Genomic DNA, 17,914 nt, shown 5'->3' with positions numbered 1-17,914 from the left:
AATATCTCAATCTTTCATCTCAATTAATGTCTAGGAGTGTTTGGAGAGGAACAGCTTTGAGATTGGCAAAGGTGAGAACTTTGAATTGCTTTCTAGAGCCTTACCTCTGGCCTTGCAGAGATTTGCAAGACAAAGATAGTTGCTTCCATTTCCCCAAAGAGCTGGATTACAGTCTGAATGACAAAAGAGGCTGACTCATCCCTCCAGCTACACCATTCCAATTGGTTCTTTATATCAGGGAAATTTTTAACTTAAGAGGCAAATCAAAAGGTTTGTATGTTTTAAAAATTTCAGTACAATGTATCACATCTTTAAAAGTTTGCACAAAAAATTTAACAAAGGCTTGTTTTTCACAAAGCACAAAGCATTTATCAAAGCCTGTCCTTGGAAATGCAACTGTTCCTCATAAACTAGTGAGTTTTCTATTGCACGTGATCCATAACAAAAATTTAACAGAAGCTATAAGGTCTCTGTCTATTTCTACCTGTCTGTACATGTATGTCCATACATATATCTTATAAGTGTAAGAGTTTTTTTACCTCCAGATAGTATGGCCAAAATTAAGAACTCTGTTTCTTTGGCTTAAATTAAGCACCTGCACAAATTATTTCTAAATGTAATGGAAACTAACCCAAATATCTTTCAAGTTAATGTGATATGAAATAATCTTTGGTAAATGAAAAACTTGTTTAAATTTGTTGGTTTGATTAAAATATACATGTCCTCAGAGTTATCAGTGTTCGATATGATGCAGACATGCAGCCAGGGTTTACTAGTGAAAGAAGCTCATATTATCCCTGTTACAAATTTGTCAGCAAAAATATCTTGGAATAATAGCTAATTTTGTCAAACATCCCTCGAAGTTTTTGTGGGTAAATTAACATAATTGTGGGGAACACATGATTTAGGTCTAAGTGAGATAAGAATCTATAGATAAACTTTTAACACTAATTATAGTTTATGGCATGTGTATTTAAAATAACTTCGAAAATCTCTATGGTAACTTGAAACTTTGAAGTTTTCCTAGGTTAAATTAAATGATAAAAATTCATTGAATATCTAGATCATTTCCAAATAAGATAAAATATTAGAAAGTAATTACTAAATACAGGTTTACCTACTTTGTATTCTTATTACAGAGAAACTAAAAAGTGTTTGGGTCTATTAGTAAGCATGTCTTGTATTTTATTAAAAGGTTGAGCTATAAAGTAGTGTGTTTCTAGAAATTATAAAAAGTATTTATAAACTTGCCAAGCCACAGAATACTATGTAAGATAATGTCTTTTCAGTAAAGAAGGTATAAAGCATGGAAATATTTTTGTTTATTTAGTTAAGAAAGAGAAATTCGTCCTGAAGTACTAGGAGATGAAAAAGGAGGCATGGGACAAATTCTGAACATAAAAAGAAAGTTATAGAAGCTTTGTGAAAGAAAAATTCTGAAAAAAAGAGTTGTGCATGGTCAAGATGGCTAAGATTGAAATGAATTTAATTAAGTAAATGGGTTTTAATATCAAAAGTAAGCTAATACAAAATTAGAATTTTTTTTTTTTGAGGAAGATTAGCCCTGAGCTAACTACTGCCAATCCTCCTCTTTTTGCTGAGGAAGACTAGCCCTGAGCTAACATGTATGCCCATCTTCCTCTACTTTATATGTGGGACGCCTACCACAGTATGGCATGCCAAGCGATGCCATGTCTGCACCCAGTATCTGAATTGGCAAACCCTGGGCGACCAAAGCAGAATGTGTGCACTTAACTGCTGTGTCACCAGGCTGGCCCCAAAGTTAGAATTATTTTCCCCTCTCTCTTAAAAGGATAGTTTTCTTGAACTTTTAGTCTGCTTTTGATAGATTATAAAAGGGTTTTTATTTGAGTAGTCTATCAGAAGGATAGCGATTTTGTGTTTTATCAAAACAAATTTCCTGTATTGGTTTTATCAGGTCTTTAATCACAGATGTTAAAGTTTTTCTTACAGCTATTTAATTTTCTGCATTTGCCTGAAAATCTTTAATTGACACAATAGACCAAGGGATAACTAAGCATTGTTTCATAGGGACCTATGATATTATGTGGGTAAATGTATTGATATAATTGTTTTAAAAGATATATAACATTCCTAAAATGCTGATCTGTCCTGGTTGTCAGTCACAATTCTAGTTATTATTTTAAAGTGGTGTATGTCACAGAAATAACCAAATTTCTTTGTCAGTTGCCATTTTTAAGTCCTTTGTTATTTGCAGACAGCTTTACTCTGATGCTTTGGCAAATGTCTTCATCTTTACAAAGATTCTTGGAAAGAATTCTGACACTTACTCTAGAATATAGGTTTCTGATAATCTTTCAGATCACAAAACTGAACTGAGCAAAAAAAAATGCAAAACTCTAATGGAGAAACTGATGACTTCATGAAACTGTTAACAGAAGATTAAGATCAAGAATTGATTACACAGGACTGAATGAACTGATGAGGATGATTATAATTTTTAAGACTTTTCTTTTGAAATATTACTTATTTTTTAAAATGTTTTGTTTTTTCAGATTTAAGGAAAACTTTTTCTCCTAGGGTAACTATGAGCTAATAATTTGGTAAATTATGTTTTTGTAAACAGAATTGAAACATTTCTCTTTTTTCCCCACCTGATCCCTCCAGTATCTGAAAAGTTTTAATGAATGAATATTCTTATTTTCATGGCAATTTAGTTATTTGCAGAAGTTCAATAAGAATCTCTTCTCCTTATAACAGGACACAACTGGAAACATTGGTTATATTACCAAAGCTTTGCTTGGAATGTCATATTTGAGAGAAACAGGCATAAACTCAGATATGACCAGGCAGCTTTTGAGAAACAAAGATTGGACTTTATGGAATAAAGCCACTTGGAAATATTGACCTGGTATCTTGTTTACAGGGCTCCCAGGTAACCATACCGGGTATGTAAAGAAGGTCACTTATCTGGCAGGTCCGAGGAACCTCAATATTTTGGAAACTCAAAAGAAGAAAGGAATTCACTTAAATTTGTAGCCATTATAGGCTTTGTCTGATAAGTCCTTGGCTTGGCTTTCCTGGCCCTGAGAGAACTTTAAAGTTCAATCTGAATTTCCTTATAAAAACTCCCAGCAAAACAAATTTGAGAGCTTATAGGATCAATTGCTATTCTTGCTATACACATGGAAATAATTGGGCCAAATTTATTGAAACTAGACATTTTTCAAACCAGTTCATCTTAATTTGGCTATCTTTGGTAAAAATAAGGGTTATTTGAGAGAGAAAAACTATGTTTTAGTAAAAAACTATAATACACATTTGTGAATATTAGATTCTAGTTCTCTTAATTGTCTGTGAGGTTTTTGTTTTCTACCTGTAAACTGAACTGAATCCTGAATTCATCTACTCTCCTGAAATATCTGGCTACAAATCTCCAAATGAATGTTTTCAATTTTTTTTCCATCATTTTAATTTGAAATCATTGATAACTGAAACCATCCTTTTTCTTGAAGCCCTGCACACTGAAACTTGATATAAATTTTGTAAAGATCACCACAAATCATGCATGTTGCTATGTAAGCCCCTCAAAAGATACTTGAACACCTGATGACATCATCAAGGACATTTTAAGCTACAAAAGATGCTTCAACCTGGACATCTAAAATTCTTCTTGACTGGCTGTCCACTAGGCTCAGAAACTTGTTTATAATTTGCTCCAACCATTAACTTTGTTTTCATTTTTGTTTCTATAAAATGCTTGCTATTAAATACCTGATTGCTTGCTTACACAATATAGGCCTAACTTGGGAGTACACCTGCATCATTACCTTCTGAAATGAATTTAACTGGACTGACCTATTATCAGGACTAAGAAATGTATCAGTTAGATGAAACAATCTACAAATTCAGTTTCTGGACTATGAAACATCTTAAAGTTTCAAAGGACTGTGAAACTTCTTATAGTTTCAAAGGTGGGACAGTGAGGATCAGAATTGGCCACCCCAAAATGTGTCTCTTTGGCTTGATTATTTTTAAGAACAAAAGATTGTGAAAGAAACTTTGACTTTCCTTCCAATTTCCTAAAAGAATTTATGATAAAAGACCTGGCCCCAGGACAGGCCATCACCATAGATATCTCTGGGTATTGGAGGACTGTGAAGGTCCTTGCTAAGCCCATTCTTATCAAAGTTCTGTTTACCAAACGTTTGCTTTTCAATTTTCATGTGAATTTCCTTCCGTCTCTTTGAAGTCCCAAACTACTACCCCCAACATCCTTCTTTGTCTTTAGCTGAAGATGATATTTAAGGTGACAGCTTTCACCATTTGGCAAGTTACTCAATTTTCCTGGGTTTCTCCCATGTACATGTGTTATAAAGCTTTGTTTGATTTTCTCCTGTTATTCTGTATTCCGTCAATTTAATTCATAGCCCAGCCAGAAGGACTTAGAGAGGGTAGAAGATGTGTCATCCTCCCCTACATCTGCAAAGTTTGTTTCTGCCATTTAAAGTAGCATATTTGCACATTTGAAGGATTAGGATGTAGACATCTTTGGGGGAACATTATCCTGCCTATGAGAAAGCTCTCTGGCAAAGATAAATTACATTAGAATATAGCCTGAGTGCAAGGCTAGGGCACTTTCCTGCTCAACAGCAGGTAAGGCAAACTGCCTTCTCTGTGCTTCTGGCAGATCCTCTACTATTTATTTTCCTCCAAACCAAAGCAGCATTGATCAAGCTCTGCCTCTTCTCATGTACTTAGGTATTCATGTTGGTGACACCCCTTGCAATTCAATGTATTTCTCCCAGTTGTCCCAGATTTAGCAAATGGCTAATACTTAAATGAGTTTAAAGATGATTGGAAGCAACTATCACCTCTCAGTGCCTTTCAGGAATATAATACATTGAAAAGAACAGGGTGGGGTGGTGCTTGGGAAAAGAATTGCATTTATGGCAGATTCTTCTGCTAGCACAGTCACCTTACTGTAAATAATTGTCTTCCACTGAGTTTTGGGTGGCTTATCAATTTCTCTACAAGTTAAACATCATGTAAAGTGCCCACTCCCCCTTGAAAACAGCCAATTTCATAGCAATTGAGGCTAAGAGAGGTTAAGAAATTTGCCCAAGATGATGTAGCTAGTATAGACTAAATTTTCTAGCCATGCCTCTGTGTGCCTTCTTCTCAGTTCTGCATTTCTCAGTGACTAAATAGTGTCAGAGAGTCAAGGATATCTCATTTCTGAGTATTCAAGCAATCAGGTAGGGAGCAAACAATTTCAAGACCCCTTTAAAATGTCTAAAACACAGCCTTAGCCTCTCTACATGAAGAGCTCTCTAGAAGCACAAATTTAAGGTAAGCTAAGTATTTTTTTCCATTGTGACTGCCTTAGACCATTTCAACCTCCTTTCTACACTTATTTAATTTTTGTATGTAGCTATATATGTATTTCACTGCCTGATCTAACCCTGATTCTTCTCAGACCCCCTCACATTCACACACACATAAACAGTCATTCTCTCTCCCTTTGAAAAAATAGCGCTTATAAGGTATTCATTCCTTTTGTTATGCATCATTAAAAACAAAGTCAGGTTCAAGTTCTTATTGAATGAAGAAGTCCCCCCCCCCTTATTCTTAGGATCAACTGCAGGAAAAATATTAGAGTTTTTTTAAACTCTAAAAAATTAGAGTTTAAGTCAGTTAGGCTTGGATGCAAACAGTAAAGTCTATATTAGGGTAACCATGTTTGTTTGTTTAGTGTCAGAGAATAAAGAAACCAAAAGAAAACCAAACAGCTTTCTAGGGACCAACTTAACAAAACCATTCTGTCAAAGCCTATTTACTCTATTAAGAAAGACAAATTGGCTTGCTCCGATCTATTGCCCCTTTATGCCAAAGTGAATTAACAGTCCAATTATAAAGCATCTGAAGTCAGTTTAAGCATGCTTTTCAAATGAAATCAACATACTTTTATTGATGGTGGTGTTGGCGGTAGTTATTCATTAACTTCAATCTGTTATAATCTATTTTAACCTGAACTAGCTTTAAAACATTTAAAAGGAATTGCCAAGGAAACTATGAAAACCAAACATAAAAACAGAGGGTAAGATGGTAGTTACCAGGGGCTAGAGGTGGCGGATGAAGAGAGATGCTTTTATGGGTACAAACTTGCAACACATGACAAATAAGCCCAAGAGATCTAACGCACAGCATACAAGAACAGTATTGTATTATAATCATCAAAATTGCTAAGAGATTAGACCTTAATTATTCCCATCCCAAAAAAGAAATGACAATCTTGTGACTTGATAAATTTGCTAACTAATGCTACAATGACAATCATGTTACAATATATAAATGTATCAAATAAACAGGTTGTACACCTTAAACTTACACAATGTTGTATGTCAAATAAATTTCAATAAAAAATTTTAAAGATACTGCCAAGTCATTTTTGCAATCTTTTACTCATTCCAGAGGTTCATTTCCCTTTTTGTAATAACCTTAAAATTACTTTTTCTCTTATATTTGTGTTTTCTCTTTTCCTTCTATTTTTGGTGAGCATTGCTCCCATTCTCCCTTCCCCACTCATAGAACTCATGTCTTTAAAGAAAGTTTTCTGTTTAAACCTTGTAATTTTCAGCTTCTGTGTCCCTGTTTTAGAGGACAATTGCTATTTACATGCAGAGAAATTGCATATGTCATTAGAAATTCTGAGATGATGCTTGTTTGTCAACTGCTTTAAACATTAGCTAGAACACAAAGTAACGCACGTTGGACTTGGCAAAAAATAATAATAGTGAATTTTGTGCTTACTTTGGAAGAGGTACTTTATTATTAAAATGACAGGGTAGAAGCTAAACTATAATCCAAATGCAAAGTTAAATTGAATGAAATATAATGGCCTAATTTAGTAGCAGTTTTTAGCAATCTAAAATTTTATCAAAAGCACAAATACAAAATAGAAAAAGAAATTGTGACATTAAAAACATAAATGTGTGGAGGGAGATAAAAATGTAGGGTTTTAGAATGTGTTCAAACTTGACCATAAATATAGGTTGTTTTACGTAAGCTTCATGGTAACAAAGCAAAACTTACAATAAATATGCAAAAGATGAAGAGAACTGAATCTAAGCATACTACTACAGCAAAATCATCAAATCACAAAGGAAGAGAGCAAGAAAAGAAGAAAGGAACAAAGGAACTACAAAACAGCCAGAAAACAATTAATGAAACAAAAATACATCTGTACCAATCAGTAATTACTTTAAATGTAAATGGACTAAATTCTCCAATCAAAAGACACAAGTGTCACTGAATGAATGAAAAAAACAAGACCCACGTATCTACTGCCTATAAGAGACACAATTCAGATGTACGGACACACACAAACTAAAAGTGAAGGAATGAAGAAAGTTATTCCATGCAAATGAAAACCAAAGAAAGTCTGACAAACATCAGACAAAATAGAATTTAAGACAAATATTCTAATGAGACAAAGAAGGTCATTATGTAATGATAAAGAAATCAATCTAAAAAGAAGATACAACATTTGTAAATATTTATGCAAACAACATAAGAGAACCTAAATATATAAAGCAAATAAAAACAAGACCTAAAAGGAGAAATACACAGCAATACAATAATATTTAGAGACTTTAATACACTACTTTCATCAATGGATAGATCATGCAAACAGAAAATTTACAGGGAAATATTGACCTCAAATAACATGTCAGACCAGATAGATTTAACACACATACAAAATATCAAATTCAAAAGCAATAGAATACACACTCTTCTCAAGCACACGTGAAACATTCTCCAGATAGATCATATATTAGGTCACAAAACAAGTCTTAATAGATTTAAGAGGATTGAAATAGCATCAAACATCTTTTCCAAACACAGTGCTATGAAACCAGAAATCAATTACAAGAAGAAAACTGGAAAATTCACAAATATGTGGAGATAAAACAACATACTCCTGAATAACCAATGGGTCAAAGAAGAAATCAAGAGAAGCAAAAAAATACCTTGAGACAAATGAAAACAGACATACAATATACCAAAATTTATGGGATGCAGCAAAATCTGTTCTAGGTGGGAATTTCCTAGCAATAAAATGCCTACATTAGGAAACAAGAAAGCTCTTAAATAAATAACCTAACTTTACACTTCAAGGAACTAGAAAAAGAAAAACAAGTAAAGCCTAAAGTTAGTAGGAGGAAAGAAATAACAAAGAAATCAATGAAATAGAGACTAAAAAGACAATGGAAACAATCAATGAAACAAGAGCTGGTTCTCTGCATATAAACAAAATAGATAAACCTTTAGCCAGACTCACCAAGAAAAAAAGAGAGAGGACCTAAATAAATAAAATCAGAAATTAATAAGGGGGTGTACAATTGATATCACAGGAATACAAAGGATCATAAGAGACTATTATGAATAATTATATGCCAACAAATTAGACAACCCAGAAAAAAAAGGATAAATTCCTAGAAACATGGAACTTACTAAGACTGAATCATAAAGAAAAAGAAAATTTGAACAGACTGATTACTAGTTAAGGAGATTGAATCAGTAATCAAATATCTCCCAACAAACAAAAGCCCAGGACAAGACAGCCTCACTGGTGAATTCAACAAAATTCAAAGTACCAATTCTCAAACTCTTCTGAAAAAAACAGAGGAAGAGGGAATACTTCAAAACTCATTTTACCAGGCCAACATTACTCTGATACCAACACCAGACTAGGATGACACAAAAAAGAAAGAAACCAAATTGAACAACAGATTAAAAGGATCATATACCACAATCAAGTGTGATTTCTTCCAGAGATGCAAGGAAGGTTCTTCATCTGCAAATCAATCAGTGACATACCACATTAAAAACATGAAGGATAAAAATCATATGGTCATCTCAATAGATGCAGAAAAAGCATATGACAAAATTCAATGTCTATTCATGATTAAAACTCTCAATAAAGCAGGTGTGGAGAGAACATCCCTCAAAATAATAAAGGCCACTTATGAAAAACCCACAGCTAACATTATACTCAACAGTGAAAAGCTGAAAACTTTTCCTCTAAGATCAGGAATAAGATCCTATGCCCACTTTCATGACTTTTATTTGACATAGATTTGGAAGTCCTAGCCTGAACAATTAGGTAAGAAAAAGAGATAAATGGCATCCAAATCAGAAAGGAATTCTTTAATTCTTAAAAGTGTCTCTATTTGCAGATGACATTATGTATAGAAAACCCTAAAGACTCCACCAAAAACCTATTAAAACTAATAAGTAGGGGCTAGCCCAGTGGCACAGTGGTTAAATTTGCATGTTCCACTTCTCGGCAGCCCGGGGTTCACCAGTTTGGATCCCGGGTGCGGACATGGCACTGCTTGGCATGCCATGCTGTGGTAGGCGTCCCAGATATAAAGTAGAAGAAGATGGGCACGGATGTTAGCTCAGGGCCAGGCTTCCTCAGCAAAAAAAGGGCCTGTCAGTAGTTAGCTCAGGGCTAATCTTCTTCAAAAAAAGAGAAAAGAAAACTAATAAGTAAATTCAGTAAAGTTGCAGGATACAGAGTCAATATACAAAACTCTGTTGCATTTCTATACACTAATAGTGACCTATCAGAAGGGAAATTAAGAAAATAATCCCATGTACAATTGCATCAAAAAGAATAAAACACCTAGGAATGATTTTAACCCAGAGGGTGAAAGACCTATATACTGAAAACTGTGACATAGATGAAAGAAAGTAAGAAGTCACAAATAAATTGATAGATACATTGTGTATACTGACTATAAGAATTAATATTGTTAAAATGTCCATACTCCACAAAGTAATCTACAGGTTAAGTGCAATCCCTATCAAAACTCTAATGTCATTTTTCAAAGAAGTAGAACAAACAATCCTAAAATTTATATAGAACCACAAAAGACTCCAAATAGTCAAAGCAATCTTGAGAAAGACCAAAGTTGGAGGCATCACACTTTCTGCTTTCACACTATATTACAAAGCTATAGTAAAACCATATGATATTGGCAAAAAACCAGACATATAGATCAATGGAACAGAACAGACAGCCCAGCAATAAACCCATGCAAATATGGTCAACAAATTTATGGCAAAGCAGCCAAGAATAAACAATGGGAAAAGGGCTGTTTCTTCAGTAAACGATGTTGGGAAAACTGGACAACCACATGCAAAAGAATGAAATCAAACTCCTTTCTTATGTCATACACAAAAATCAATTCAAAATGTATTAAAGACTTGAACATAAGACGTGAAACCATAAAACTCCTGGAAGAAAGCATAGTGGGTAATATCCTTGAAATTGGTTTTGGTGATAAGATATTAGATTTGAGACCAAAAGCACAGCAACAAAAGTAAAATAAACAAGTGGGATGACATCAAACTCAAAAGCTTCTGGACAAACAAAGGAAACCATCAACAAAATGAAATGGCAACCTATGGAACAGGAGAAAATATTGCAAATCATATATCTGATAAGGGATTAATGTCCAAAATATATCAAGAACTCATACAACTCAATAGCAAAAAGACAGACAATTTGGTTAAAAAATGGGCCAAAGATCTGAATAGATATTTTTCCAAAGAAAATACAAATGGCCACAGGTATATGAAAAGGTGCTCAACATTACTAACCATCAGGGAAATGCAAATCAAAACTAAGAGCTATTACCTCACATCTGTTATGAAAGCTATCATCAAAAAGACAAGAAATAGCAAGCTTTGGTTAGGATGTGGAGAAAAGGGAACACATGAACTGTTGGTGGGAATATAAATTGGTACAGCTACTATGGAAAGTAGTATGGCAGTTCATCAAAAAATTAAAAATAGAACTACCATATGATCCAGTAATTCCACTGCTGTATATATACCTAAAGGAAATAAAAGCTCTAATACAAAAAGATGTCTGCATCCCCATGTTCATTGCAGCATTATTTCTAGAATTTAGTTTATTAAGAAATTTTGTGTGACAACTACTACAATTTTCTCTGGTTTTAAAGAAAAATAGTTTTTAAAAGTTTATTATGTGTTTATTTTACTTTGGCAAGAATGATCCCTTTTTCTGATTTTCAGGAGTCCCTGATCCTCTTGATTTAAGAACAGAGATCATTTCCCTTAGGAGTGAGTTGACCAGTGTCATGACTGGTACACTGGACACACTCAAAAGATACTAGGTTAGCCCTCCATCTCACTTTATCTATGCTTCCTATGACCAATACTCTTCAAATAGACATTCATTAGTTTGTGAAAACTAATGACGTTTTTATTTCTAAGTAAATATTAAGGCCCCCAGGAACAAGTTCAGTGAGATCATACTTAACAGGGTTTTAATAAGTTTACTAGGGCTAGATATGAGGCATGAAGATGAACTTTTGCATTCTCCATTGGACCTATCATGAGATATAAAGCACAGAATATGTTCAACTAATGATCTGTGTGACATGATGCTCAGATAGCACGACAATTTTTAAAATTAACCAAGCAGATGACATGTGGAAAAAGCACAATAGTGCTAAGGCACAATTAAGAAAAAAGGTTCTCTTATACGCATGAAAGTTTAAAATGATAAAAATATATACAGAAAAATTTTGACAAAATCTAATTTTTAGTTCTATGTCCTATTTAAAAGTATAATATTTGCATTTTTTTCTCAGTGTATTAGTAAAAGAATAACAGTTAAGTTGTAGGCCTAGCCAAAAGCAAACTTTTGCTTCTTTATCTTCAAAAAAGTGGAGAATTTAACTAAAAACTTTTTCCCAGTCTTCATGATTGCTGCTTTTGTATAAAAGTTAATACATAGGTATCAGAATATATTCTCATAGATTTCATTGATGAGAATATGTTAAGTACAGATTCAGAGTAATTTATGTCTCAGTATACCATAAAGAGAATTGATGTTCATAATAATAATTATTATTATGTTCACAATTATTATGTTAAGCTTGCAAAATCTGGAATAATCAGATTTAATAATCAACATTGAATATTATATTCAAGATAGCTATTATGGTGGGCTGGCTCCATTGTGTAGTGGTTAAGTTGAGTGTGCTCCACTTTGGCACAGGTTTGTGGGTTCGGATCCTGAGTGTGGACCTACACCACTCATCAGCTATGCTGTGGCAGTGACTCACATATAAAACAGTGGTGGAAAATTAGCATGGATGTCAGCTGAGGGCTAATCTTCCTCAAGCCAAAAAAAAAAGAGAGAGAGGAGGATTGGTGGCAGATGTTAGCTCAGAGCAAACGTCTTCCTCACCAAAAAAGAAAAAGAGCTTTTTTAAAAAAGATCTTGAATAGGTAGCAATAATGAAAAATTAAAAACAAAACAGATAGTTGTTATGGGCTTAGTTGTGTCTTCTCAAAATTCATGGATTGAAGCCCCTAACTCCCAGTATCTCAGAACATGACTGTATTTGGAGATAGGGCTTTTAGAGAGGTAATTAAGTTAAAGTGAAGATCATTAGAGTGTTCCCAACTCAATCTGAGTGGTGTCCTTGTAAAAAGAGAAGATTAGGACAGGGAGAAAGACACCAGGGAAAGGTGCACACAGAGGAGAAGCCGTGTGATGACCCAGAGAAAATGTGGCCATTTGCAAGCCAAGGAGAGAAGCCTCAGGAAAGCAACAGCTGGTGCCTGGATCTTTGAATTCCAGCCTCCAGAACTGTGACAAAATAAATTTCTGTTGTTCAGGGCACTTAAGTACTTTGTTATGGCAGCTTCAACAAACTAATTAACACGATAGTTTTAGTGTAGATATTTTATCATTAAGAAGTGTTTATTATCAAATAATGAAACCACAATAACTAGACATTAGAAAATATAAATTAATGAAGGATAAAATAGAACTCATAATCAATTAATAGTAGCATTTTAGTATAAATGCTTTCAGATCAATCATTTGGATACATAAAAATACATAAAGAGAAAAGTATTTTTACTGGAAGAAAATCATCTCCTCTATCCTGTTGCACATTTTATGTTATGTTGCACTATGTTATTATTTGTCCTATATTCATAATATATATACATATATATAATGTAAACAAATAAATATTTTCACCCTTTTTTACTGCAATATATGCTATTGAATATGATATATATATGTATATTTTAACTACTATCACCAGATTTATTAAAAACTTTTGGAAGCAACTATTTACTTGGAGAAAAGTAAATGTGATTTATGTCATTGAGTTTACATTTTGTTAGAAAGATTTCTCTTTTTTTATTGAAGTCACATTGGTTTATAGCATTATATAAATTTCAGATGTACATCATTATATTTCAAATTCTATATACACTACACCAGCAAAAGTCTAGTTTCCATCTGTCACTGCACAAATGTCCCCCACTACACCTTTTCCCCTCCCCCCATGCCCCTTTTCCTTTGTTAACCACCAATCTGTTGTCTGTATCTATGTGTTTTTAATTTTTTTGTCTTCTATACATGATTGTAGTCATAGGCAATTTGTTTTTGTCTGACTTACTTTGCTCAGCATAACACCCTCAAGTTCCTTCCATATTGTTTCACATAGCAAGACTTCATTTTCTCTGGCTGAGTAGTATTCCATTGCATATATACCACTTTTTCTGTATTCATTCATATGTGAGTGGATACTTAGGTTGTTTACAAGTTTTGGCTACTGCAAATAAGGGTACAATTAACATAGGGGTGCATAGATATTTTCAAATTAGTGTTTTCATATTTGGATAAATACTCAGAAGTGGAATAGCTGGTTTGCATGCTAATTCTATTTCCAATTTTTTGAGGAATCTTCCTGCTGTTTTATGTAGTGGCTGCACCAATTTACATTCCCATCAGTTGTAAATGAGGGTTCCCTTTTCTTCGCATCCTCTCCTACAGTTGTTATTTCTTGTCTTTTTAATAATAGCTATTCTGATGGGCATGAGGTGATATCTCATTGTGGTTTTGATTTGCATGTCCCTAATAATTAATGACATCGAACATCTTTTCATGAGTCTGTTGGTGATCTTTATTTTTTATTTGGAAAAATGCCTATTCAGATCCTCTGCTCATTTTTTAGCAGGGTTATTTGTTTTTTTGTTGTATGAGTTTTTTATACATTTTAGATATTAACTCATTATTGGATATATGATTTACAGATATCTTCTCCCAGTCAGAAGGTTTTCTTTTAGTTTTGTTGATGGTGTCCTTTGCCATGCAGAAGCTTTTTAGTTTGATGTAGTCCTATTTGTTTATTTTTTCGTTTGTTTCCCTTGCCTGAGCAGACATAGCCAAAAGGATATTGCTAAGACCTATGTCAAAGAACATATTGCCTAAATTTTCTTCTAGGAGTTTTATGGTTTCAGATCTTAGCTTCAAGTCTTTAATCCATTTTGAGTTAATTATTTCTTATTGTGTAAGATAGTGTTCCAGTTTCATTCTTTTGTATGTGGCAGTTTAGTTTTCCCAACGCTGTTTATTGAAGAGACTTTCCTTTCTTCATTGCATGTTCTTGACTCCCTTGTTGAAAATTAGTTGTCCACAGATGTGTGGGTTTATTTCTGGGCTCTCAATTCGATTCCATTGATCTGTGTGTCTGTTTTTGTACCAATAGCATGCTGTTTTGATTACTATAGCTTTACAGTATATTTTGAAATCAGTGAAGGTGATACCTAGAGCTTTGTTTTTTTTCCTCAGAATTTCTTTGGCTATTCATGATCTTTTGTTATTCCATATAAATTTTAGGATTCTTTGTTCTATTTCTTTGAAAAATGTTATTACGATTTTGATAGGGATTTAACTGAATCTGTAGTTTGGTTTAGGTAAAATGGCTATCTTAACTATGTTAATTCTTCCAATCTATGAGCACAGAATATCTTCCCATTTCTTTGTGTCTTCTTCAATTTCTTTCAACAGTCTTATAGTTTTTAATATACAGATCTTTCAGCTCCTTGGTTATATTTATTCTTGTCATATCTTTTCTCTGCCTTTATTGAGACAATCGTTTTTTTTTATTGAGTTAATGATAGGTTACAATCTTGTGTGATTTCAGTTGTACATTAATGTTTGTCATTCATGTTGTAGGTGCACCATTTCACCCTTTGTGCCAACCCCCCACCCCACCTTTCCCCTGATAGCCACTAATCTGTTCTCTTTGTCCACATTTTTAAATTCCTCATATGAGTGGAGTCATACAGACATTAACCTTCTCTAACTGGTTTATTCCACTTAACATAATTCCCTCAAGGTCCATCCATGTTGTTGCAAATGGGATGATTTTGTTCTGTTTTGCAGCTGAGTATTATTCCATTGTGTATATATACCACAATTTCTTTATCCATTCATCTGTTGCTGGGCACTTAGGTTGCTTCCATGTCTTGGCTATTGTAAATAATGCTGCAATGAACATTGGGGTGCATTTTGGAATTGCTGACTTCAAGCCCTTGGATAGATACCCAGTAGTGGAATGGCTGGATCGTATGGTAGTTCTATTTTTAATTTTTTGAGGAATCTCCATACTGTTTTCCATAGTGGCTGCACTAGTTTACATTCCCACCAGCAGTGCATGAGGGTTCTATTGTCTCCACAACCTCTCCAACATTTGTTACTATTAGATTTAGATATTTTTGTCATTCTAATGGGTGTAAGGTGATATCTTAGTGTAGTTTTGATTTGCATTTCCCTGATGATCAGCGATGATGAACATCTTTTCATGTGCCTATTGGCCATCCATGTATCTTCTTTGGAGAAATGTCTCTTCATGGCTCCAGCCCATTTTTTGATTGGGTTGTTTGATTTTTTGTTGTTGAGTTGTGAGAGTTCTTTATATATTATGGATATTAAGCCTTTGTCAGATATATGACTTGCAAATATTTTTTCCCAGTTAGTGGGTTTTTTTTTTGTTTCAATCCTGTTTTCATTTGCCTTGAAGAAGCTCTTTAGTCTGATGAAGTCCCATTTGTTTAGTCTTTCTATTGTTTCCCTTCTCTGAGAAGACATGTGTCCAAAAAGGTCCTTTTAATACTGATGTCAAAGAGTGTACTGCCTACATTTTCTTCTGGAAGCCTTATGGCTTCAGGTCTCACCTTTAGGTCTTTGATCCATTTTGAGTTTATTTTGGTGAATGGTGAAAAAGAATGGCCAATTTTCATCCTTTTACATGTGGCTTTCCAGTTTTCCCAGCACCATTTGTTGAAAAGACTTTGTTTTCTCCACTGTATCACCTCAGCTCCTTTGTCAAAGATGAGCTGTCCATAGATGTGTGGTTTTATTTCTGGGCTTTCAATTTTGTTCCATTGATCTGTGCACCTGTTTTTGTACCAGTACCATGCTGTTTTGATTACTGTAGCTTTGTAGTAAGTTTTGAAGTCAGGGATTGTGATGCCTCCCGTTTTGTTCTTTTTTCTCAGGATTGTTTTAGCAATTCGGGGTCTTTTATTGCCCCATATAAATTTTAGGATTCTTTGTTCTAATTCTGTAAAGAATGTCATTGGGATTCTGATTGGGATGGCGTTGAATCTGTAGATTGCTTTAGGTAGAACGGACATTTCAACTATGTTTATTCTTCCAATGCATGTACATGGAATGTCTTTCCATCTCCTTATGTCGTCATCCAATTCTCTCAGAAAGGCCTTGTAATTTTCATTATATAGGTCCTTCACTTCCTTAGTTAAATTTACCCCAAGGTATTTTATTCTTTTTGTTGTGATTGTGAATGGTATTGTGTTCCTGAGTTCATTTTCTGTTAGTTTGTTATTAGAATATAGAAATGCTACTGATTAATGCAAATTGATTTTATATTCTGCAAGTTTGCTGTAGTTGTTGATTACTTCCAAGAGTTTTCCAATGGACACTTTTGGGTTTTCTATATATAAGATCATGTCGTCTGCAAACAGTGAGAGTTTCACTTCTTCCCTCCCTATTTGGATTCCTTTTATTCCTTTTTCTTGCCTGATTGCTCTGTCCAGGACCTCCAGTACTATGTTAAATAAGAGTGGTGACAGAGGGCATCGTTGTCTCGTTCCTGTTTTCAGGGGGATGGAACTCAGTTTTCGCCCATTGAGTATGATGTTGGCTGTGGGTTTGTCATATATGGCCTTTATTATGTTGAGGTAGTTCCCTTCTATGCCCATTTTGTTCAGAGCTTTTATCATAAATGGCTGTTGGATCTTGTCAAATACTTTCTCTGCATCTATTGAGATGTTGATGTGGTTTTTATTCCTCAATTTCTTGATGTGGTGTATCACGTTGATTGATTTGCGGATGTTGAACCATCCCTGTGTCCCTGGTATGAATCCCACTTGATCATGATGTATGATCCTTTTGATGAATTGCTGAATTCTGGTTGCCAAAATTTTGTTTAGAATTTTTGCGTCTATGTTCATCAGTGATATTGGCCTGTAGTTCTCTTTTTTCATGGTGCCCTTGTCAGGCTTTGGTATCAATGTGATGTTGGCCTCATAGAATGTGTTAGGAAGTGTTCCATCCTCCCTAATTTTTGCGAATAGCTTGAAAAGGATAGGTATTAAATCCTCTCTGAAAGTTTGGTAGAATTCCCCAGGGAAGCCATCTGGTCCTGGGGTTTTATTCTTTGGGATAATTTTGATTGCTGTTTCAATCTCTTTCCTTGTGATTGGTCTGTTCAGATTGTCTGCTTCTTCTTGAGTGAGCTTAGGAAGATTGTAGGAGTCCAAGAATTTATCCTTTTCCTCTAGGTTAGCCATTCTGTTAGCATAGAGTTTTTCATAGTATTCTCTTATAGTCCGTTGTATTTCTGCAGAGTCTGTTGTTATTTCTCCTCGCTCATTTCTGATTTTGTTTATTTGAGCTTTCTCCCTTTTTTTCTTTGTAAGTCTGGCTAGGGGTTTGTCAATTCTATTTATCTTCTCAAAGAACCAGCTCTTTGTTTCATTGATCTTTTCTACTGCC

Source organism: Equus przewalskii, chromosome 8, assembly GCF_037783145.1.
Source record: "Equus przewalskii isolate Varuska chromosome 8, EquPr2, whole genome shotgun sequence".
Taxonomy (NCBI): Eukaryota; Metazoa; Chordata; class Mammalia; order Perissodactyla; family Equidae; genus Equus; species Equus przewalskii.
This window is presented reverse-complemented; position numbering follows the sequence as displayed.